Source organism: Tyto alba, unplaced genomic scaffold (genome assembly GCF_018691265.1).
Source record: "Tyto alba isolate M040663 unplaced genomic scaffold, T.alba_DEE_v4.0 Super-Scaffold_2, whole genome shotgun sequence".
Lineage (NCBI taxonomy): Eukaryota > Metazoa > Chordata > Aves > Strigiformes > Tytonidae > Tyto > Tyto alba.
Genome location: NW_024881282.1, coordinates 72,036,829 through 72,060,337, shown reverse-complemented (window position 1 = coordinate 72,060,337; position 23,509 = coordinate 72,036,829). Strand labels below are relative to the sequence as shown.

At 36.9% G+C, this 23,509-nt stretch overlaps 1 protein-coding gene across 8 annotated transcripts in view; it reads left to right on the top strand.

Annotated features, from left to right (window-relative positions):
* The window catches only part of TAFA5 (TAFA chemokine like family member 5), a 494,345-nt gene that overhangs the window by 117,329 nt on the left and 353,507 nt on the right, over positions 1–23,509 (top strand). The window lies entirely within an intron of this gene.

The following is a 23,509-nucleotide window of genomic DNA, read 5'->3' as shown; positions in this document are numbered from 1 at the left end:
TTTTTACGAGGTGCCTTTATTATTTTTACTGTTTCCAGTATGTTCTATTTACAGCAGTGCTTCCACGTTATTTTTCCTTTCTGTTAAAGCCTTCTCATTTTTGTTCCTTTAGATAATAGGTAGCTTTAGACTTACAGTCTTGGTAAATGTGTATATATATATAAATATATATATATATAATCTCTATGATGTTTGTATTCAATGTTTTAGCCAATGTCTCATTTCTTGATGGGGCATGTGTAGTGTATAGAAAATATTTGTTGCTGTCGGATGACCACAGAGCAGTAGTCATCATGGGAGTATTAATAAACCAAAAAACCCTTAACAAGTAAACGTCTTATTTTTATACCAAATCAATAGGCATCCTTTCCCTCTTCCTTATTCAGTACATTTTCAATAGATGGCACTAAAGTTCTATGGAAAGGGCAGGGCAGAGCAAATCCTGGGCATTCAGCATCTTCCTTCTCATTCTCGCTGCCCCAAAACTGGAAGAGGCCTTTGCATGGTTTCAAGGCTCCTGTTTTTTCCACCTTGTGGTCAGAAAATTGTGATTACAATTTACTGGAGAAAATAGTTTGGACTGTGGGGCAGGCTTTCTTCTTTTTTTTTTTTCCTACATGAATTGGATGGGAAAAAAAAAAATGTTGATTAACTGGATAGAGGAATTTTCTTGGGAAGTAAACCTCATATTGCTGCTTTTTTTTTTTTTTTTTTTTTTTTTTTTATTTTGGGGGGGGTGTTCATTGTTGTCTGTTTGTTTTCTTTCCTCAATGAATTACTCTTTTTTCTTTTTTTTTTTCTTTTTTTTTTTTTCTTATATATATATATACACATATATATATTTTATATATATATATATATATATCCTCTGCTAAAATAGTGATTCCACTGCTTACTTGTAAAGCAAACTGTAGTCTGAGATTCAAGTGTGAATTCTGAGAGATGTATATATATTTGGTGGTGTGTGGGAAAGCCCAGCCCTGTTCCTTAGGCAGTGTTAACAAATATAACACAACAATATGGGGGTTTTGGTGAACCCATTTATTCTTTTTTAGCATTGTAATATAGTTGAGATGGTAGCTGCGGGAAGAGGGAGACCAGCTCAGTTTGGAGTGCTGGCTGCGCAAAGCATGGAAAAAAACTTTTATGTGACTGGGACAAAGTTTCACTGAAGACTGGGCAAAGCAACAATCTTGCAACCACTGAAGTATTGCTGCTGGTTGTAATTTAGTGTCAGTCCAAAAAAAGCAGGTGACTGTACAGTTTCACAGATATTTTCTGAATTGAATAAACACTGATTTGCCTGATTTGATTAATTAAGAAGCGTTATCCAGATATCTCCAGTGCCAGAGATTTTTCCTTTAAGAAACATACCCATGCTTTAATTGCATTGTGTGCAATGCCTCCCACAGTCACTTACTTAACAATCTTTTAAAATGCTCAGACTAGTGTATTTATATATCTCTGTCTAAAGAGATGACTTGTTTTGAGGAGATTTTGAAGAATGAAATATTGCCAGTCATTTCAGTCTATTTTTGTCTATTTGCCATTACACTTTTTTTCTTTTTCTTTTTTTTTTTTTTTTTTTTTTTTTTTTTTTTCCTTCAGTCTTTCACTGCTTGATTTTGAGACCTGTGTTACTGTAAATAAACCATACAGGATGAAGCACTTTGTTACATTTAAAATATTTCTTCATGCATTGTAGGAGTAGAAAGCTAGCAAATTAATATATAAAAAACAGAAACTATGGCTACACACCAAGGACTTCAACACATTTTACATTGCTTCTACCCCAGCAATTACAGCCACTCTTAATATGGGCTGCAGAGAGAAAACTGAAGCTCTTGGCCTTGTCGGATAACTTAATTGCATGAGTTTGTTTATATTTGTGAACAAAATGTTTCTGCTTTGTTTAACACTGAGAACTATATACTTTCCGTAAATACAGATTGCGTGTATTGGGCTAGTTGTCTGCCTTTTCTTGACGGGTGCTAATCTCCACAATAGCATTTTGACCCCTTTTGTATAATTACTTCAGCAATGTATGTATTCCTCCCTGTAGTTTCAATAATGACACTGAATAGTTTAGTGAAATTGCTTGAAAGTCTACCTGGTATAATTGAGTTTTTTCTTTATGAATAACTTTCAAAATATCCAATAAGAAATGTTTGGTTTAAGTATAATATATTCGAATGCAAACATCTAAGAGTAGGAGAAACAGATAACAGAAGATTTAAGCTATATGTTGTAAACAGTTTGAAAAAGCAAGATTTACATTTCCTTTCTTTTTAATTATAAAACCTGTGGTTTTTTTTTTTTGTTTTTGTTTTTTTTTTTTTTTTTGTTTTTTGTTTTTTTTTTTTTTAGCAAGAAAACAAGGGAAAAAAGTGTGAGGAAAGGACTAGCAAATCATTTAACCATGTGCCTACCACATTAATTTACTAAGTAAATATGTATAAAGAAGAATGCATGTGAGATGGCTATTACCTTACCTTCAGAACATTTGAAATTATTTTCTGATGTCAGAGGTAGCCCTTTATATTAAAATTTTATTAAAAAGTTAGGAATGGTATGTGTCATTGCACATATTGTTAGACTGTTGATTTCCTGGCAAAAAGATTAATTTCCCATCGGAGCCTAATGAACTATATGGGCTCATTGTTTGTAACTCAGCTGTGTGGTCGAATTCCTAAGATAAGTGCTTGGAAAATCTCATTTGATTATTTCTTGTGCAGAAGGATACTTTCCTGTAGTCCCACAGAACAAACAAGTAAATCACCAGTTTGCCTAGCTTGATCAGATTAGCTGATAGCACGTATCTCCTGAGACAATTCGACAGTACAAGCTCATACACCAAACATCTCTTTTGTATGCAAGACAATTGATTTAAGAAGAATGACGTGTACAATTAATTACAGGTCTGACAATTTATTAATGCACATTCTTTCCAATTTTACATGTTTTGTAATATTTGCTACTTATTGTTTCTCCAGAGGCAGGTCTTAATAGAAAACTGACATAATCTTCACTTCTTAAAACATCTGAAAATGGTATAATTACCATGTCTTTTTCTGTATTCATTTTCCTTCTACTCACTTGGAATTAGAGATGTTATCTGTTATGTTAAACTCTTATCACCTACTAACACAAGATATTTTTGTAATTTCAGTTGTACTGCATGGCTATAATGTGTAGATCTTTCACTACATCCAGCTGAAACTTCTTACAAGAACCAAATCCTCATTCAGTCACATTCACAAATATGAGTTTGTGTGTTGCAACAGTCAACTGAGAGGTTTCACACTGTTGTTTTTTTTTTTTTTTTCATTTTAGCTTCTATTCTGAACTTAGGTTTTACTTTTAGTAGCTCTGTCTTAATTCTTAAATATTTTTACATACATTTTTGAATTAAGGCACTTTAGTAATAGCATTTCATTACTGCCATTTAGATGGTGTTAAGAAACAATGAATGCTTGTTCTGAGATGAGTGGGAAAGAGCTGTTTAAATGTCTATTTCCATGAATATGTTTTTTTCAGGAAGTGAAGAATGGGTGACACAGGGTGCCATTTTTCCACACTTAGGCTTTTGTGTGGAAATACAGGTCGTCCTGTGGCTAATCCGTTCCCCTATGTCCAATCTGTCCTTCAGTGTTTCTAAAAGATGAATAGAGCTGTGAACCCAGAAAAGGGTATTGTGATATATAATTGCAGTCCCATGCCTGTCTGATCTTCCTGCAAAGCAATTTAACATACTGTAGTCAGCAGCAATCAGTATGAAGGGGTGTTAAAAATTGAAATACCTAAAACCTTTTGCATACACCATTGAGAATTAAAAATAAAGAATTATATTCACTACTCATGCTTCATTTAAAATATTTTTAAATCTGTTATTGTTTAACACACTTATTCAAAGAGACCTGAAAACCATTGAGTTGATGTTATACACATTAATTGTGGGAACTCCTTTGCCCCCAGACAAGTATCCTTTTCACCTAGTAGAACATTTTAACCATTCAGACACAGCAGTGATGGGGAATGGCAAAGGATACAGTTTCTAAATGTGTCTTTGAATCCCATGGAACGTAGTGCAGTTAGGGAGTAACTTCAGGAGGGTACGTATACATTGCAGCCAGGGTGTGTTAGAACTCTGGATATTCTTGAAAACTTTGTTTATCCTGTGATTACTCATTAGGCTACTGGAATGTCTTGTCTGTCAGGAGCAATTTAATATGTTGAATGGTTTATGAGTTTAGGGTGTGTGAGCCTTGTTTGGAGAGGGACTACACAGAAACATGGATTCAGTCTCAAGAACCTTAAGGTATAGGGGATTGGAGTATTTGGATCTCAAAACCACATCCCTAATCTGTTGGGTCGATGTTCAGTAGTAAACTGTGTAAAATAGGGTGATTTTCTGTTGATACGCTGCAGGACTTAAGTAGAGACAAGAGAATTCCAACGCTTCTGTTATAACCAGATGATTATGGCTATAAACCAGAATTTTAGTATCATTTGTGTAGATTTAGTATATACTTACATACATGAATAAGGTATCTGTTTAGCACATTTTTCATAATTATATTTTTTTTTCTGCATTAGGCAAAAGTTAGAAATTACTGGTTACACTCTTGTTGGCACTTCTCTGTCAAACACATTTAGAGGAATTAGTGTCACAATAGCAAAAAATACTGCAGCAGTTTCTTTAAAAGAATGCATTTATTACACATAATAACTTGGTTAAGTTTTATACTTAATATCTTTATTCTGTCACTTTTTACAGATTTAAATATTTTAGCCTGCTCTAAAAGTGTTGGAAAAGCTTTATGCATATTTTTTGTGTTTTCAGAGTGTACATTTTGATACTGAAAATAACAAGGAACATGGTTCTATTTATCAGTGTAATCCCGGACAACTCTGCTACTCCTCTACTAATGTTTGAAAATGTCTACTGTCAGTATACCCAAGACATTTTTTTCAGAGTTTTCTGTTCATATAACCTGGTAGCTTTATAAAGTTGGTAAAACTAATGTTTACCACTGTGTAAAACATTTTGAGGAAAGGAGTTGTTAACTTCTAAAACTTTTTGAGAATTTGGCCTTCAATATTTTCCTGGAAAGAATCTGAATGTAATGTGACTTATTGCGAAAAATTATTTTGCCAGCCTTACATTCCTTTAAAATTTAGTTTTCTTTTATATTTTAAACATTAAAAAACAACAACAACAAAAAAAAAAAAAAAACAAACAAACAAAAAAAAACAAAGTGAGAAAGATGATTGCTTTTAAGAATGTGGGGAAAAAAGTTTGGTTTTATGTCTGAGTTGTTTTTCTGTTTGCCCTTTTATGCTTAACCTGTGTTTCAAAACAGTAAGATAACTTGTGTACCAGATGTGCTGCATATGTTACCTATATATAGTAAAACTGAGTAAAGGACAGTGTTTCCCAGCTGCAGATTTTCCTGCTTTTGAAGGGAGGTGGGAGGATGTGGAAAGCCAGATATGTATGAGATTATCAGAGCAGCACATCAGGCTGGAAGCTTTCTCTTCCTATCCAGGAAACAGATTTGTCAGTTATAAAGCCCTAAGCCTGAATAAATGCTGCACAAGGAAAGAAAATGTGAAAAGTAGCCAAGTTGGGGGGGTTTGTTTGCATTTTTTTTTTTTTTTTAATATAGATTGATGACAAATAAATAAAATTAAGAAGACCCAGTTCAATGGCTACTTGATAGTATATGGGATATCGGGACTGCAGAAAAATGAGAGAAGGTGCTGCTTTGAGCTGAAATTACTTTGTATTTGAAAATTTTTGGTATTTTCAAAGGTTTTTTGTTTTGTTTTGGTGTTTTTTTTTTTTTTTTTTTTTTTTTTTTTTTTTTTTTAAGATAGGTCTAGAGAAATATATTAGTGAAAGGAAGCTATGCAGACAAAAGTTCTCAATAATTTTCTTTTCAGGGAGTCAAGAACGATGTTCTCTATCTGGCATCTGCTGTGCCGGGATATACCAAGAGGGGGAGTCTGACAGTTTTTCTACCCGTAGAAGGTAGCTTTTAAATAGTCTCTGGCTTTGGGTGATGAAAATAAAAGATGCGTATGTCTTCACAGGGAAGTGCACCATAGATGGTATAAAACCCTACTTCTCCCAACTGAGCAACTTGAAAAAAGGAATTAATAACAGATTTTCAGTAGCCTTTTTATGACTGCCTGTTCTCATGCCCCAAGAGCACAAGTGAGGAATTATTGACCTTTCTCAGCATTTATCAGCACTACCTGTTCTTAAAGGCAGTACTATAGACTGATGTTAGTCACGTCACACAGAAGTGCATGCTTTTTAGATCTGCTGACTAATATTTATTTTTCTTGTTTCTTAGCAGGCATACAATGTATCAAATACAAAGCTGGAATAAAAACAAGACACACAATTGAGATTTTTTAAAGCTGAATTTAAAAGGGGACATTGAAAAAAAAAGAGTTCGATGTAGTATTGGTAAGAAAAGCCATAAATGTCTTTAATTCAGTAGTCAAAATATAGGTAAAATTATTCTCTTTTCATATATATATTTAAAAATAACTTTTTATGATCATATGAAGAAAAGAGGCAACACGAGTTTTTTGTACTAAAGATAACAACAGTATTTGATTTCTGGTAGTATTTAGATGTCCCAGTTGGAATCAGTAGCTCAGCCAAGTATGACTGGCCAACTGTAGTGTATGTTCATACCAGTCCAAGCCAGGGATCTATTCTGTCCAGTATCTGGATTTTAGCAAAGATTTATTTTGCTCAGAAATTGCATCCTCTTGCCACTTATAACCCATAGTGATAAGAGGTTCTGTTTAATAACAAGATCTGATTATTTGCCTAAATGATGTTTTTATGCCTGTTCTGGAAATCCAACACAAAATAATGAATTTGCCTATTCGTTATATTTTACCTTTGGCACTACATCATTTCACAAGTAAATGCTAGTCAGAACAATAGATCTTCCTACTAATTGTTGTTAGTCTTGTGAAAAAGCAATGAGTAATGTGTTTGAAATATATCCAAACAGCAAATTAACATATAAATAACCAGAAAAAATAATGTAATGGATCAATACCTATTGAAATATTTTCTAAAAGCAGATGCTGTACTAATGTGTGTTTTCATGTGAGTGATTTATTAATTTTGACTGTATGGAGGAGAGTAGAAGATTGTGTTAATTTGTCAGGTGAAAAATTGTATTTATAATAGACCAGTATATTCTGGATCTCAGCTTCTTTCTAACATGCCACAAGGCTATATGTTATTCCAAAATCTAGATGTTTAATTGCAGTCACACATGAGGAAGGATGTAAGCCAAATTAAGTGGATCCACAGGAGAACAAAAGGAATAACTGCAACTTCAGAAGATATGACCTAGAAAAATGTACTGAAGAAACTAGAGTTATTGAGTTTAGAGAAGAAATTACTAGCATGATGAGTTTTCAGTGGGTAAAATTCTGCTTAACAGTAACAAACTGTTCTTTCTGTAAAGTGGGAAAATTACAAGAAGCAATGAGTGCAAACTGATTTGACGGAGATTTAGGTTAGACATTAGGAAAGATTGCAGCAAGGCAAATTTGTGCTGCGCATGAGGATAGACTTGCCAGTGGCGAGAACAGTTAAGCATGGAAAGAGATTTTATTAGAAGTTTTGAAACAGGAGAGTTTTACTTTTAGGTTAAAATATTATCTGTTGAGAATGGTATTGTCAAGTTGAAGACAGGTGGAGTAGATCACTTCTTGAAGTCCCTTCAAGCCTTATTCTCCAAATTGTGCACTTACCTGAAACTTAGTTAGAAACATGAAAGATATTTAAACGTATGAATTTTAGGGCAGTTTTATGTTGACTGCTGAAGTGAATAGGCTCATGAGAAGACACACTAGGATCTGAAAGTATTCAGGGGATAAATAAAACCTCAAGGAAAGAACCAGTATTTTAAGTATTTTATTAGCTAAACCATGAATCATGCCACTTTTCGACTTGCAGATGGAATAAAAAAAAAAAAAAAGTAAGATCTCATGATTTATGTAGTTAAAGATCACTCTTTTAAGTGCTGTTTATGTTGCAAGCTCCTTAGGACTTGAAAGCATCCTGAAGCAGGGCCTTGTTCTGTTCACTCTTCTTCTTATACAAAGAGCAGTGAAATTAGAATATTAGTATCATTCTCCTTCTGGTATTTCTTATGGGCTGAGGATTTGGGTTAAGGGTTGTTGAACTCTGCCAGTCTGTTCTTACCTCAGCACCTGGAGGTCTTATCTCCAGGTGGCCCTAAGGCTGCTGTGACCTCTGGTATGGGAAGCACAGAATGAGCCCCACAACAGTGTAAGATGCAAATGGCTTCAGAGCTGTTCTCTGTCAACATGTGCATATTTGGTGCTACAGGTGGTTAAGAGCTTTGTGTTCATTGCTGTCTGTAATGGTGTGTACCTTGATACAATACTGTCCAATTTCTGTGATGTCTGCATGATTTCAAATCCAGCAGCAAAAGCAAAATTAGTGAATCGTGCTGACAGAAAGACTCGTCGATTGAGATAAGGACAGGGAGTGATCATTTGCCAATAACCATCAAGGACAAAACAGACTCGACTCAGGGAAATTAATTTAATTTATTGCCAATCAAAATCAGTGTAGGGTCATAAGAAACAAAACAAAATCTTCAAACACCTTCCCCCCACCCTTCCATTCTTCCCCGGCTCAGTTTTACTCCTGATATCTCCACCTCCTCCACCCCAAGCTGCACAGGGGGGATAGGGAGTGGGGGGTTGTCATCAGTTCATCACACACTGTCTCTGTCGCTCTTCCTCCTCACACTCTTCCCCTGCTCCAGCATGGGGTCCCTCACACGGGAGACAGTCCTCCATGAACTTCTTTAATGTGAGTCCTTCCTATGGCTTACACTTCTTCACAAACTGCTCCAGTGTGGTTCCTGTCCATGGGGTGCAGTCCTTCAGGAACAGACTACTCCAGTGTGGGTCCCCCACAGGGTCACAAGTCCTGCCAGCAAACCTGCTCCAGCACGGGCTCCTCTCTCCATGGGGTCACAGGTCCTGCCAGGAGCCTGCTCCACCATGGGCTTCCCACAGGGTCACTGCCTCCTTTGGGCACATCCACCTGCTCTGGCATGGGGTCCTCCACAGACTGCAGGTAAATATCTGCTTCACCATGGACCTCCATGGGCTTCAGGGGAATCTCTGCTTTGGCAGCTGCAGCTCCTCCTTCCCTTCCTTCTTCACTGGTCTTGAGGTCTTCAGAGTTGTTCCTCTCATATTCTCACTCCTCTCTTCTGACAGCTGCTGGTATTGTGCAGTTTTTTTCCCCTCCTTCTTAAATATGTTATCCCAGAGATGCTGATGGGCTTGTCCTTGGCCAGTGGCAGGTCTGTCCTGGAGCCATCTGGCATTGTCTCTGTCGGACATGGGGGAAGCTTCTGGCATCATCTCACAGAAGCCACCCCTGTAGCCCCCCTCCCGCTACCCCTACCTTGCCATGCAAACCCAATACAGTCATACTCCACAACTTGTGCTTGAGGCAAGTCTTGTCTGGAATTTCTTAATGTCTCTGGAACAGTTATGCACTATGAAGTTGTTCTACTTATAGGAGTAGAAGAGCTGGGTACTAGTTATTGTGTCCCTGAGTGGTACTAACATTTCTTTAAAGACAGGAAATAAGAAAGTTTTTAGAAGTTACTGCATTGCAAGTTCAACTTTCTTTACCCCTTTACACTAGTTTGTCAAAAAGCACATTTTATATGGTTCTATGGTGACTGCTAATTAATCATGTCAATGATGATGTATGATATATTTTATACTTTGCTACAGTTTTTATTTTATTAAATTACATGGTTTTCTGGGTGATTCTTTCAATACAAATTTACGGCTTTAAGAAAAAAAACCCAAACCACTGCTCCATTATTCAGAGTCGTGCATGTTTTGCAGATGTGCATCATGGATCTGGGAATAGTTGTAGCCTCAAGAGGATCAGTTGTTTGAAACGGTCACTGCTTGAGCATCACCTTGCTTATGGCTGTGAACTAACTAAGATTAAACTAAAGTGATTGTGGGATGCTTCCTTTTCCTGTGCATCGGCAGTTCCCACTATCTGTTAATGCTTTAAAAGTATTATTTAGTCATTAAAAAATGGATGTGTTTCTGTGTCCCTCTTTTGTTCTAGCTTTTGCCTTTGTTTTTCTAAATACATGCTGGTAGACGAAGTAGTTTTCGGCTTCATTTATTGTGAGAAGATCTTGTAACTGTTGTAAGCATTTTTGTGTGCTTGGCTATAAAACTATATAGATTGTACCAGATGCTGCCTTAACTTATTTTATAGAATTTTAATGGATGATGATGAGTCTTAGAGTCAAGCCTTTAAAGATAAATATCCCTTTGCTGTGTGTTTTTTTTTCTTTTTTTTTTCTTTTTAAGTATATAGTAACAGCCCTATTTTATTGAAACTTTCCACCTTTACATTATTTTCATTAGCATTTTAGTAAAATGTTTTATAGTTTAATATCATAAGAAGTTTTATGTCTTCCATAAAAAATAAAACAACATAAAAAAAGTATTTTACCTGTTATTTAGGTAATCAGTAGCATGAGTTTCAAGTGGGCTGAAGACCTGTGAACTCCCATTGCCTGCAATTAGATATTGTGTGATAAAACATATGGATTGAGTATTTTCTTGGCCATGTCTATTTACTCATTTCATGACAAAGCCCAACAGGTTTGTTGTTATTACTGGTTAATTCATAACTAGACAAATATCCATTTGTTGTGATATATATACATCACTTGTAGTGTTAATTATTAAAAAAAAAATGCATTGTAAGATCGGTGTATAAATTAGCAGTAATTTTTCCTTTTTGTTGCAGTTTCCTGAGCCCAAAGGCATTTTTGCAAGCCACATGCGGCTTTTCGCTTTTAAGTAAACTGTCTCTGGTAACAGCCTTCAGAAAGTAATCTGTAAGGTATGAAAGTCAAAGGAAGCAATGTGATTAGAGAAAATGCGTACACTGTTTGCTGTTAGGAGTGAAATCTTGTCTCCATTCAAGTTGATAGTGAACTTGCAGTTTTCGCTAGGGCACCAGTTTTAGCTGTGTTGGTCAGCATGAGGTTCTATTTTGGTATACTTTTGCCTTGGTGTACTGATTGGGAAAGCATCCTTTCCTATCAGGAAGGTGTGTGAGGTAAATGACTTTGAAAGATGTCTCCTACTGAAGATTTTTTCAAATCAGGTGATTAAAGCTTGTACTTCACTGGGCAGGTTCCTTGTCCCATACTTGGGCACTCCAGGTCCTGGTGACACTGTGTTACTACTGGTAAATGAGGTTATTTTCCTTGTTCCACAGATGCTGACAACTATGGCTGTTGTGTAACTGCATACTCTAATGCAGTGAATTATTAGTGTTAGTAGTATGTGCTTCTGTTTAATTATGCACCGAGGCATTACCTAGAGCCAGAACCGTACCCTTGCCGTCACTTTACAAATCTAGAGATGCTCACAGTTCACAGAAGAAGTACAAGAAAAAGATTGTTAAATTATACATGAGCAAGTAGTTAAAATAACAGAAGTTATGAACTATCATTTATCCTCAGTGTGTCTTCACAGGCTTAATGCTTCTTTCCAGCTAGAATTGCCTAATTTCTTCAGTAGTTATTGTCCACTTCCAGCACATTCCTTCTGCCTTCTGTCTTGCATGTTCTCCCAGGTGAATGCAGCTTTGTTCTGCATGCATGTGTGGGAACATGGGCAAAAAAGGAGATGGTCAAGGGATCTGTTATGTTTCTGACCATTATGCTTTTCCTTCCTAGTTTCTAGGCTCTCTTAGAAATCAATTCCATATTATCTTTACCTGTATGCTTGTATAACTGTATGTATAGCCTTGACTGTCCCTCTTCTCATTATAAAATTCTTCCAGTCTGATTTTTAGGTTAGAATATGGCAGGTCATATGATCTAGTTCATTGGGTATTAGAGTATCATGTATTAGCTAATGAATTACCAATATTCTGATTTAGTTTTGTTAGAATACAGTCTGAAAATTTTATTTTCTAGTACTGACAGAGAACTGCGATGAACAAGGAATTTGTGCCCTTTTTGTAATTACTTCCTCTTTGTTAGATGGGAATTTTTCACTAGATGACTCAGTTGCAAACTTCCAGGGAACTGGTCCCTTAGGAAGCCGGTACAGATCATAGAATCATAGAATGGTTTGGGTTGGAAGGGACCTTAAACACCATCTAGTTCCAACCCCCCTGCCATGGGCAGGGACACCTTCCACTAGACCAGGTTATTTAGATGCCCATGCTGGGGAGACCAAGTCTATATGTAGTTAAGCTCATATATTTTCACATGCATTTTATTGTAGTGTTACCCTTTTAAGTTTTCTTGTTCAGTTTTGTAAGCTCTATCATAGTGAGAGCTAAAATACATTAGATGTATAATAATTCTTAGTATTAAACTCAGTTCATCAAAATTATGTATGTTTAGTAATTTGTATTACGGTGTAAAATGAATATAAAGACACTATTTGTTGCAGGTATTCTAATGAGTAGTTTGAAAATTATTTTCAGTTTGCAAGATGCAATTTGGAAATGTCCCTTTTTCAGCAGACAAATGATGGAAGTCAAATTAAAAAGAGCAGCTTGTCTCTCAGATTCATTCTAATGCTATGACTTTCTGACACGATGTTGAAGATGTCAGATTTATCTAGGCTTATATAATTCCTGTTCACTGTAACATGAACTTCAGACACCTGTGCGTCTTTAGGCAGGCAGGTTCTTGTATTCAGTAAAGCTGTCCAGTACTAGAGTGGCATGTCAAAACACAATTTTCTTCCTAAGAAAACAGAGCAATTATATTTTATTTTCTTCTCCATACTTTTGTGTTTTTTTGTTTTTTTTTTTTTTTTTTTTGAAAAAGACAAAAAAACACAGTAAAATTTCAATGGAATTAGCAGTAAAAAGAGCAAGAAAAGGACTTCAATTTGAAGCGTATTTTCCTTTTCTAATAGTTTATAAAAAAAGCATTAATTAATTAATTGTAAATAAGTAAATTAATTATTTACCCTATAATTATAAAAAACTCCCATATTATAAAATAAACCTTTGCCATAGAACTACTAATTTTCTTCATTGGTTTCTCATGCACTTCTTTATGTTATGGTTTAAAAGTAGACGAGGTTAAGCAGAGATGTGCTTACTAACTTTGATTTAATCCTGACCATCTCAATGTAGCTTCATTTTTTAATATAAACTGTAACCATTTAAAGTAAAAAGAGCTATTCTGAAATCATATATGAGAAAAGACTACGTACAAACACAAAGGGAATAAAGAGTTTGTAATGAAGCCTCACTGTTAATTTACATTTTGAAAAAACAAAAAGTTGCCATAGTAACATGTAGGTTGCAACAATTTGCTAAATCTGATGTATTAATCTGAGGAAACTCTTAACTTGCATGACATGTTTCTCAAGTTTTGTGAATAAGAGAGAGCATAATTCTGTGCATTTGTGGGGTTGGCTTCAAAGACTTTACATTTGTGCAAAACATAATAAAAGATGAAGACATTAGTAAGTTATGCAAACTGAGCCTTTCCCAATCAGCTTTTTAATTATGTTGTTCTTAAGATAATTGTTGTTTGTTTTTTTTCCTAAAAAAATTACTAAAATATATAGGTGTTTTTAAGTATAAAAATTTGTTACAGCTCTCTTGTTGAGCAATTGTGCATTTAATACTGATGTTTTTAAATATCTGAGGCAGTATATTCTGTCTTTTCTCACAATTTTCTTTTTAATTCTAATTAATTTACCAGTACTTTTTTTCTAGAACAAATTTACCAGTAATATTTTCTGTATGAAACAGAGCTTTGGTAAACAGACCAAAAGATAGAATTAATAGTGAGATCCATTTTTACTATTTTAAAAGGCCAGTTTTAGTACTGTATGAATATTGTAAACTCTAGTTCTGAGTGCCATGGACTGCTCTGTTAGCTTTCTAACTCCATGTGCCGCTGAACTGAGCAAATTACTTTTATGGAGCAATTTGCAGGGTCAGGTGTTTAACTAGTTAATTTACTGCATATCTCAAGTCTCAGCAAACAGCCAGTTTTTATTTTCAGTGCTATTTATATATTTTATCCTGTTTAAGAATTATGTAAAATATAATAATGTTTGCCCCCAATCATCATCTAAAGCTTTCTAAATATCGTTGTGTTGGAGCTAGCTCTACTGACGATGGCCAGTGACCTTCTGACTCATGGGACATCTGAGCTATTTGACTTTTTAAAGTGAAGTTTTTGCTGATGTCTGATCCAGTTGAGTGTTATAGCTTGAATAATTCTTCCATACTGGCATGTTAGATTTGAAAATAGATCTAATGTCTGAATATGTTAAATGTAATAACAGAATCTACTTACAGTTAGACAGCACTAAGGTATTCCACCATTTTTCAGCTGCAGTTCTATTGCAAAGTCTCCTTTTCCATTCTAAATTATTAGTATCTTTTTTTAAAAGTAATACTTCTTTTTTATAGAATCATAAAAACTAAGTCAAAAGCCCACAGCAGAACTGAGGACACCTAAACCATTTTAGACCTCTGATGATGGAGATTCTACAGCTTTCCTGGATTTTCATGCTGCACTCATTTATTATGTCTGCATTTACACTAAGTGGTTGCTGTGATATCAATCATTTTGTCATTTGGGAAGGCTGGAGCAGGAAGCACACACACATACCAAGGTCTTTGAAATCCTAACATATTTAACCCAATTAAATCATAAAGATAGTACTTTCTGTGTGATTGCTGCGTTGCAGTTGCAGAATGTGGTAACGGCAAATCAAAAAGCAGTGTTCATTCCCTGACAGGGAGGACAGAGGACCTGCTGAGAACACTGAGCATCAGCAGTGAGAAGTGACCTCCCTAACTGGGAGACAGTGCTGGGACAATTCTTATTCCTCACTCTTCTACTGTGACTCTTGACCCTGAGAGGGATGCAGCCGATTTTTTGTACCTGCTTGTTGCTACCTTTGGGTTTGCACCTCATACAAGGATGTTTTACATCTGTGAGATGCATATCCCTTATTTTCCTTGTTCTGGTTCTACCAAACTCCTAAGGCTACAATCCTTCAGTAACCAGTAACCGTCTGCGATCTGTGTTTATACCCTATGCCTTTCCCATCATCCTGTGCTTATGCCCTGGGGAGCCCTTACTCCACATCACTGCAGCATAAAAATAGCTTCTGATATTGCCCTGCCTGCTCTTCTTCTGCTTTTCCAAAATATCTCAGGTCAACAGACCACTAGTGGTTTTAAAATTTGCCAAGGATTGATATTTAATGATATTTCAGAGTTTTTAAATGCAGAGTCCATGCAAGTTGCTGTTTAGGAGTAGCATCTATGAAGCTCAGGTAAATGTGTAAGGGAGAATTTTTATTGATTTTTTTTTTCCTGTTTTAAAAATACACGAGTTCCTCTTCATTTGAGGTGAAGAAGGCATTCAAAGAAGCATGCCTTGCTCTCCAGCAGCACAATTTCTGACAGTTTTGAAGGAGGTCACTGGCAAACCTCTGTCCAATGGGAGAAAACTGGGAAATGGTAGGATAAAAAGTCATGCTTTATATCCATTTTTATGAAAACATTTGGTTCTTGGAAGTGTTTAGGACACACAGTTCCTGCTGTTGTCAGTCGAATATTTTTGAGAATCATTCATCTCTAATTGCTACTCTGTAAAGTCTAACTGTTTCTGTTTTCAAAAGTCTTGGCAAATATATAGCTTATTTCTTTATGATAGAGATGGTAATTAAATCGTATGTTAGAGTGGAAAATCTATTAAGAAATATTCCTTGTATGCACTTAACTAATGTCCATCCTCTGCATTTTTGTATGTCAGAGCACCGTAAGGGCTGGAGGCTCCCTGGGGTTGGGGTGCAGGGGGTGTCGGGGCTCCCCAGGAGACCCGTCCAGGCACGGCTTGGCAGCCTGGGCCCAGTCCCCCCCCAGACAGGATCAGGGCAGCCAGGGGCACCGGAGCAGCCCCAGCCCTGGGCATCCGGCACCTCCCCGGTGACAGGGGCAGGCTGAGGCCAGGCTATGGGTCCACGGGTGGGCCTGGCTCAATGGGGCCCATGGCTGTGCAGGGCAGGACTGTGGGGAGCTGGGGACTGGCCCTGCTGTGACATTGCTGGGACAGGGGCTGATGGCCCTGGGGGGCTGGAATGGGATCCTGGGAGGTGGGCAGGGTGTGCCGGGCAGGGACATTAGTGCCAACAGGGCACTGACATTGTATCTGCTTTTGTAGCTGATCCATTAAGAAAGCCACTTAAAAGTATTACACATGCAGCACGAGAACACCAGCATGCATTGATGCACCAATTTATTTTGCATATTATGTGGTAGACCTATACTTGTGTTTTAAAGACCAGACGTATTACTTTATGGATGTGGTAATGGGTCCTGATCAAGCTCGATCTGGACTGGCAGCTGAAGAGGACTTGAGCCTGGTACGTAGGGTGATTGATGTGGTGCTGCTTGATGTCAGTACTTTGGGGACGTAGGATCTGTGCTTCTGAAAATGCTACTTCTGAAAGATAGAAAAGGAATGCAAAAGAGGGGGTAATACTGAATTGAACCGTATTGGACCTTCTCTAATTCATCACCAACGTATCAGTTAGGTCCTTCTCCCCTAAGCTATGTACAATTAGAAGCTTGTTGTGTTTTAGTAGTACCCAAAAGTTTTAGAAAGGCTCGAAGTTGTCTTCCATGGATGTGAGTTTGTGAAGTGTCTTGGGATTCTACTCAAAAGGCAGTGCTATACCACTACAGGATACTTTTAAACTAGTACTTTCATCTCCATTCCATTTTCCCCTCTTTCATCTGATGCTCCAGCCATGGAATAACATTGAATATGGGACATCATAGTTGATCTACAGCAACGGACTGTGTTGTCATGACATCAAGTTTAGGAATCATTGTAGTATCACACAGAAGGAGATGCTTACAAGTAGTGAAAAGGTGTAGTTGTATGCAGTAATCTTGAAATAAATTATAGAAATCAGGAGCAAACTGTGCATGTTTAAATTGCTTTTCCTTCTCTCTATTGCTTAATATGATGTTACAACAATATGACTTGCATCCCCACAAGTAAAGTAATGCATTACTGTATTTGTGAATGTGATAGAGTAGCTCATATTTTAGATATTGTCATGCTCGAATCATATATAAACTTATTGATTCGTTTAAACTGAAGTAATACAAAGTGCCCTTTGTATTCCCATATGCAAAAGACAGGCTGCTATGTCAATGAAACCCACATTGTCCTTCTGTGGGATAATTTCCATGGTTTGCAATTATGATTTCTCAAATGACATTTGATAGCAGTATGATGTGCTGCAGGTAAATCAGTAACCAGAAGTCTTTTCTAACCCATGTAGCTAGAACAGTGTGTACTCTCTTTAAATTCTGCAAGTATCTCAGAAGGTCTCTGTGTACAGATATGTGCAATGAATCTTTGCTGGTGAAACAGTAGTTGTCTTTCCCTCATCCCTCCACTACCAAGGCTTTACTTTATATTTTGGTTGTATCATGATCCCAGCTGTCCTGAAGCTTTGCGAAGCTTGTGTATATTTCTGAGGCTTGACAGGCTTAAATGCACATTCGTAGATGGTTGTCTGACCAAATTTTGTTTTAGCTGCAAGAATGACTGCTTGCAGCTGTGTGTATGTGCTGTACTTGTAAGAGAGATTGCATATGTGTTCATTTGTATCTCAGTATATGTAATGTGCTTTTGATTTTCAGTTGTATATAATGACTGCAATTTGGATTTTGGATGAAAATATGAAATGTTGTGACCACGTAAATGGTATATTTATTGAATCTTTAGTTCAAAGAAGTCATGAAAGATTTACTTATATTGTGAACCCAGACTTTTTATATCCTGTACAGGCAAAAAGCATTCTTAATTGTATATCCTTAATGTTCAGCATCATGAAAATTGAGTACTTGTCTAAATTGCATGTTTGTGTTTTGTGGTATTAGATGTACATATAACATGAATATGAAGGTGAAGAACATTTTATAAATGCAGTATGCAAAGGACTTGAATGCTTATTAGTATATATCATTAGTTTTAAGGAACGTTGTTTTCCAAAGGTTTGTGAGAAGAGGTGGAAGATGGAGAATAATTATACCCCTGTCATCTAAAGGCAATTGCTGCCTATCAGTTAGCAATGGTAAATTCTGAGCTTGCAGTGAAGCATTTGTTGGCAAAAAGCCGCTTCAGCCTAACTGTGTGTATTACATGTTTCCTTATAAACGAAAAGTTAATAGTCTTAAATACTGTAGGTCCCATCTGTCTTTTGATCAGCTGTGCAACTGTTCTGTTGCTCAAGTCCTTTTGCTCTCTTTCGCCCTTCCCAACTTTTATTCATCTAATTAAATTTTTCAAGTTGAGCACCTGGACTTCAATCATAGACCATAACAGTCACCTACATTATATTCTGTCTATAAAGTGAGTTTGTAGGAAGTTTTTTCCCCCTTACTTCTATTATGGTCTTTTTCAAAATGCCATTGCTTTTGTTACTGGAACTCATATTTTTTTCAGCCTTAATTTATTTGTAGAATATATCCATTTCTTATTTTGCACTTTCCCTCCTTCCAGTACTTATCCCTGCTTAAATTATGAATATATGCATATTCCTTCTTAGCCTTTATTTTGTTACAGTAGAGGAAAAAAAGTTATTTTTCCAGCATTGCTTCAGATAGCATACTTGCAGTATACTTGTCATTACTTCTTTCCCCCACAGTGTCTTGAAAAAGTGTGATCTGAATTTTAACTGTCTTGCAGTGGTGTTGTGCACTAATGTTTATACTTGCCTCCCTCTTTTTAGTAGTACCTCTCCTGTTCCCATTTGTTAGGCTAGCAGTTGTCCTTTCACAGACTCATAATGGTGGTAGCGTACAGTTAATCGGTCATCAGTTCATCGATTATGTCCTTTTTCCTCCTCTGTCACTTCCAACTAGAAAATTCCCAATTTTTTCATATAAATTATTTTTAGTTTCTGCCTACTTGGCTTTCTACTTCATTGTTCTCATCCCACTTCTGTTAAACCCATCATCAGAAAGGCATTCAGTTTCTTCCTATGTTATATTTTGAGCTTTTTCTGTACTAACAATGCCTCTGAAATTTGTGTCTCACAATTCTTTTGAGCTTCTAATTTAGATGTACAATAAAAAGAATTCAGTAACCACATTTGCAGTAAGATTTTATTTGGCACATAAAAAAGCATTGGGCCAAAAAGCAAGATTTAAGATCTGATATGGGTTTAAGCTGGCATTTGGGGGGGTTAGATTTCCAGATTAAAACTGGTGCCTACATCTCTGAAGACTTCATCAAAAGTGGTATAAGCTTGTATAGCTAGCTCAATTTTTTTTAGTACTAGTATCTTATAAAATAATAATCCAGGCTTTCATAATTAAATTAGAAAAACATGTTCGTTCTTTTTTTTTTTTTCTTTTCTTTTTTCTTTTTTTTTCCTTTTTTTTTAATTTTTCATTTATCTTTTTTTCTTTTTTTTTTTCTTTTTTTTTTTTTTTTTAACAGAACTGAAGTCATACTGGTTGCTTTATATATGGCAATTAGTATTTAATGAATCACCTCTAATTTTATACTCGGTATTTTGTTTTCCTGTTTGTAGCCATAAAACTACTCAAAAAGTGTGATGGTTTTCACTTAGTCGGTTTAGGAAAAGTATCAGCGGAAGAATTAACATCATTATTTGTTCTCTGACAGTTGCACATAATTTTTTTTTTCTTCATACCTGCTGTTTGAGAAATGTAGCGTGGAATTGCTACAGCTTTTAGGTCTATAAAGAAAAGCTTAGTGTCTTGTGAACGTGACTGCATATTTTCCAGTGTATTAAGGATGTGGGCTTTTCAAGTTGGTTTTTTATTCTTAGGTATTTTTACTGTAAACAGATGATCAGGGTGGAGGAGAGGAAAAATTTCAGTTTCTCATGTTTCTTTAAATTTGGGAGCCCCCCAAAACCCTACTGAATAAAGTGGAAATTAATAATCATTAATTGCGACAGAAAAACTTTGGGTTTCAGTCATAAAATATATGTCCTGATGTAAATAAAAAACAAAACAAAACAAAACCCACAAAAAAACCACCCCAATGTTTTAACCAACTGAATAGGTGAAATTAGATTGCCAAATACATATTGTTTCCTAGGGAGGATTTTTTCACATTGTTCACCTCTTTCATTTGTGAAGGAACATCTCAACTTTCTCTTTCAGACTAGCAAAAGTGGTTGCAAATAGTAACATTTTACTGTCTTTGGAGTGGAAGATTAGTGCAGTTGTATGGTGTGAATGTCTAGTTTCCATTTTTTATAGAAACCACATGCCTGACTTAATTTCACTGAAAGGTTAACAGAAGTTCACGATTCTTTTAGGTGAACCATGGCTAAGCTTTGAACCAAACCATATATCATGGAGAGGTTTCTGATTTTATTCAGTGTCAGCATAATTTGGATGATCTGAGATCCTGAAATGTCTAATCCTGAAATTCACTGCAGAATTTAGGGCTATGAATTAATATGAACTAAACCGAGAAAAGAAAAAACATTGCTTTCCTGTAAGTTGTTTTCCATCTCTAATTCTCTCATGCAGTACATCCTTTATCCTATGGACAGATCTCAAAATTCTGTCCTGGTCCCTTGTGTCAGAGAGAGTGATGAAAGTGTTATCTCCTGCTGGCCCTTGCCTTGTATCATTTGCCCTCAGGAGGATTTTGGAGGCATGTGCTTTATAAATGGAATCTTCTATCTTCTTTTGAAAATTGTTAATACACTTTTAAAAGGAACAGACTTAACACATTTACAGCACAGTGCAAACTATAAACTTGATTTATATGGAAGTACATATTTTACTGGAGAAGGCAGTGTGCCCTAGCTGCCTATAATCTGACTGTAAATTTACAGGGGTTTTTTTAATACTATGAACTAAACTAGAATTGTGATTTTCTGAAAATGGAGTATTTTGGCTGAGTTGTGTGACCTCCTTTCGTCTGTAAATACACCAGTATTTACATTGCTTCACAGTAATCGCTGATTAAGGATTTCTATTTTAGGCTGTGATTTTTTTACTGTAATGTATGTTTCTCAAATACTGCAGCAAAAGCTGGAGATATCTTTATGCCTTTCAAATAGAGGTTGTTTTTTTTTTTTTTTTTTTTTCCCATTGAAACCTTTGAAGGAAAAAAAAGTAAAACTGTTACAGAATATAAACCTTGCAAGTGTGATTTGTATATGCTATGACTTTCTCATTATTTACTAACTTGAGATGCTATAAATCTTATCCTTGGAATCAAAATATTCTGCTCAGTGGCTGCAGCAGTAGCAGCGCTTAGACAGCAAGTAGTGAGTTCAGCTGACAAGATTCTGGCTTGTGTTTCTTTAACGCAAACATGGCTCATAGAAAATGGATACACAGACTAATTCTGGCAGAAGTAGTGAGAGCTTGCAGAGGAAGAATTTCCGCGAAGGTTGGAGAGCTGTGCAACTGATCTAAACGCTGCTCATGTGAGTCACTGAACAGGCTGGGTTAAAATTCCTCAAATGTAAATAAGATTTATCAGTTTCAGCAAGCAAACCTGCAGAATTTGATAAATGTCTACAAAAGACATTTTAAAAGAGAGCTAAAAAGCTTTCTTGGCCTGAAATTCAACCAGCTTTGAACTTATCTATATACTGTTTAATGAATGTCTTTGTGGAGCAACATTAAAATAATACTGGGCTCTAATCCTCTCAGAAGTAAAGCTGTCTCAAACTACAGCTGAATTACATGATGCATAAATTAAAATTTGCAGTGCACAGTATCTTTCTGGAGCTTTATTAAGTGGTATGATTATGCAAAAATAGAAAAGTATGAAAATAGATGTTTCCATATAATCATTACTGTGCTGTTATCTTCCATTTGTTAAAAAATTTAAGTCCATTTCAACTTAGAATTAGAATCATAGAGTATCTCCAATTGGAAGGGACTCTCAGGCATCATCGAGTCCAACTCCCTGCTCCTTGCAGGACTACCTAAAAGTAAACCATATGACTAAAAGCTTCGTCCAGATGCTCCTTGAACTCTGGAAGCCTTGGTGCTGTGACCGCTTCTGTGGTGAGCCTGTTTCAGTGACTGGCCACCCTCTTAGTGAAGAACCTTTTCCTAATGCCCCATCTGACCTTTCCCTGGTGCAGCTTCATTCCATTTCCTCATGTCCTATCGCTGGTGTCCTGGGTTGAGTGAGTGGTGGAGTTTTTTTTTGGTGGCAGGGGAGGGGGCTATAGGGGCGGCCCCCGTGAGAAGCTTCTCGAAGCTCCCCCAGCTCCAAGTCAGCTCCACTTCTGTTTGGAAACTGAGCCAATCAGCTGTGCCTCTGCGATAACGTATTTAAGAAGGGACGTGGTGATGGGCAGTCGGACTTGTGAGGAGGAGTTGCTGCAGCCGCGTGAACACCAAGGTCAGTGGAGGAATGGAGGAAGAAAGGAGGGGGGAAGAAAGGAGCAGAGACCCCCCTGTATCCTGTGGTGAGATGGCAGGGCGGCCCCCCCCTGCCACCCATGAAGATCTACGATGGAGCAGACATTGAATTATGGCCTGTGTTTTTTGCCTGGTTAATCAAGGTTCTGTGCCCGAAGAAGGCCGGGGTCTCATGGGAAAAGGTAGCCCCACTGCTGTAATTCAGCGCTGGGAGGATTGCAGCATGCAGGGGTGTCCCAAGCTGGAGCAGCTCAGGAAGGGCTGCAGCCGTGGGAGGGAATCCAGTCGGAGAAAGTTAGTGACCCATGACGGAGCAGTGTGGGGAACGCTGCAGCCCGTGGGAGGAACTCATGTCAGAGAAAGTTTGTGGAGGACTGTCTCCTGTGAGAGGGGGACCACGATGGAGCAGGGGGAAGAAGTTCCAGAAGCTCCCCCCACCAAAGTTAAAGGAAGTGGCAGTACTGACTGCACCCCCCCATTCCCTGCCCCTGCACCACAAGAGGGAGGAGGTAGAGATATCGGGAGCAGAGCTGAGCCCGGGAATAAGGGATGTGTGGGGGGAAGGTATTCTCAAGATGTGACAATGATTCTCACTGTCCTACTCTGTTACATGTTGTTAGTGTCTGTAATAAATGTATGTTCTTTTTTTTTTTTTGTTCCCCTAACGAGTCTGCCTTTTGCTCGTGACCATAAAGGGGGATTTTTTCCCCATCCCAGTCCTATCTCAAACCCCAAGCCTGGCTCTCTCTCCGTTCTTATTGCCGGAAGAGAAGGGAGAGAGAGTAGCTGCGTGGTGGTTGGCTGCTGACCAGGCTCAAACCATGATAGCTGGTCATCAGAGAGAGTAGAATGAGCATGTTTTCATTCAATTATTTCATTTATTACTGTTCAGAAGAGCATGCTCCACAGCTTGTGTTGTGCATCTGGATTTTTTTTTCCTAAATTCAGTGTGCTTAATAGAGATAAAATGTA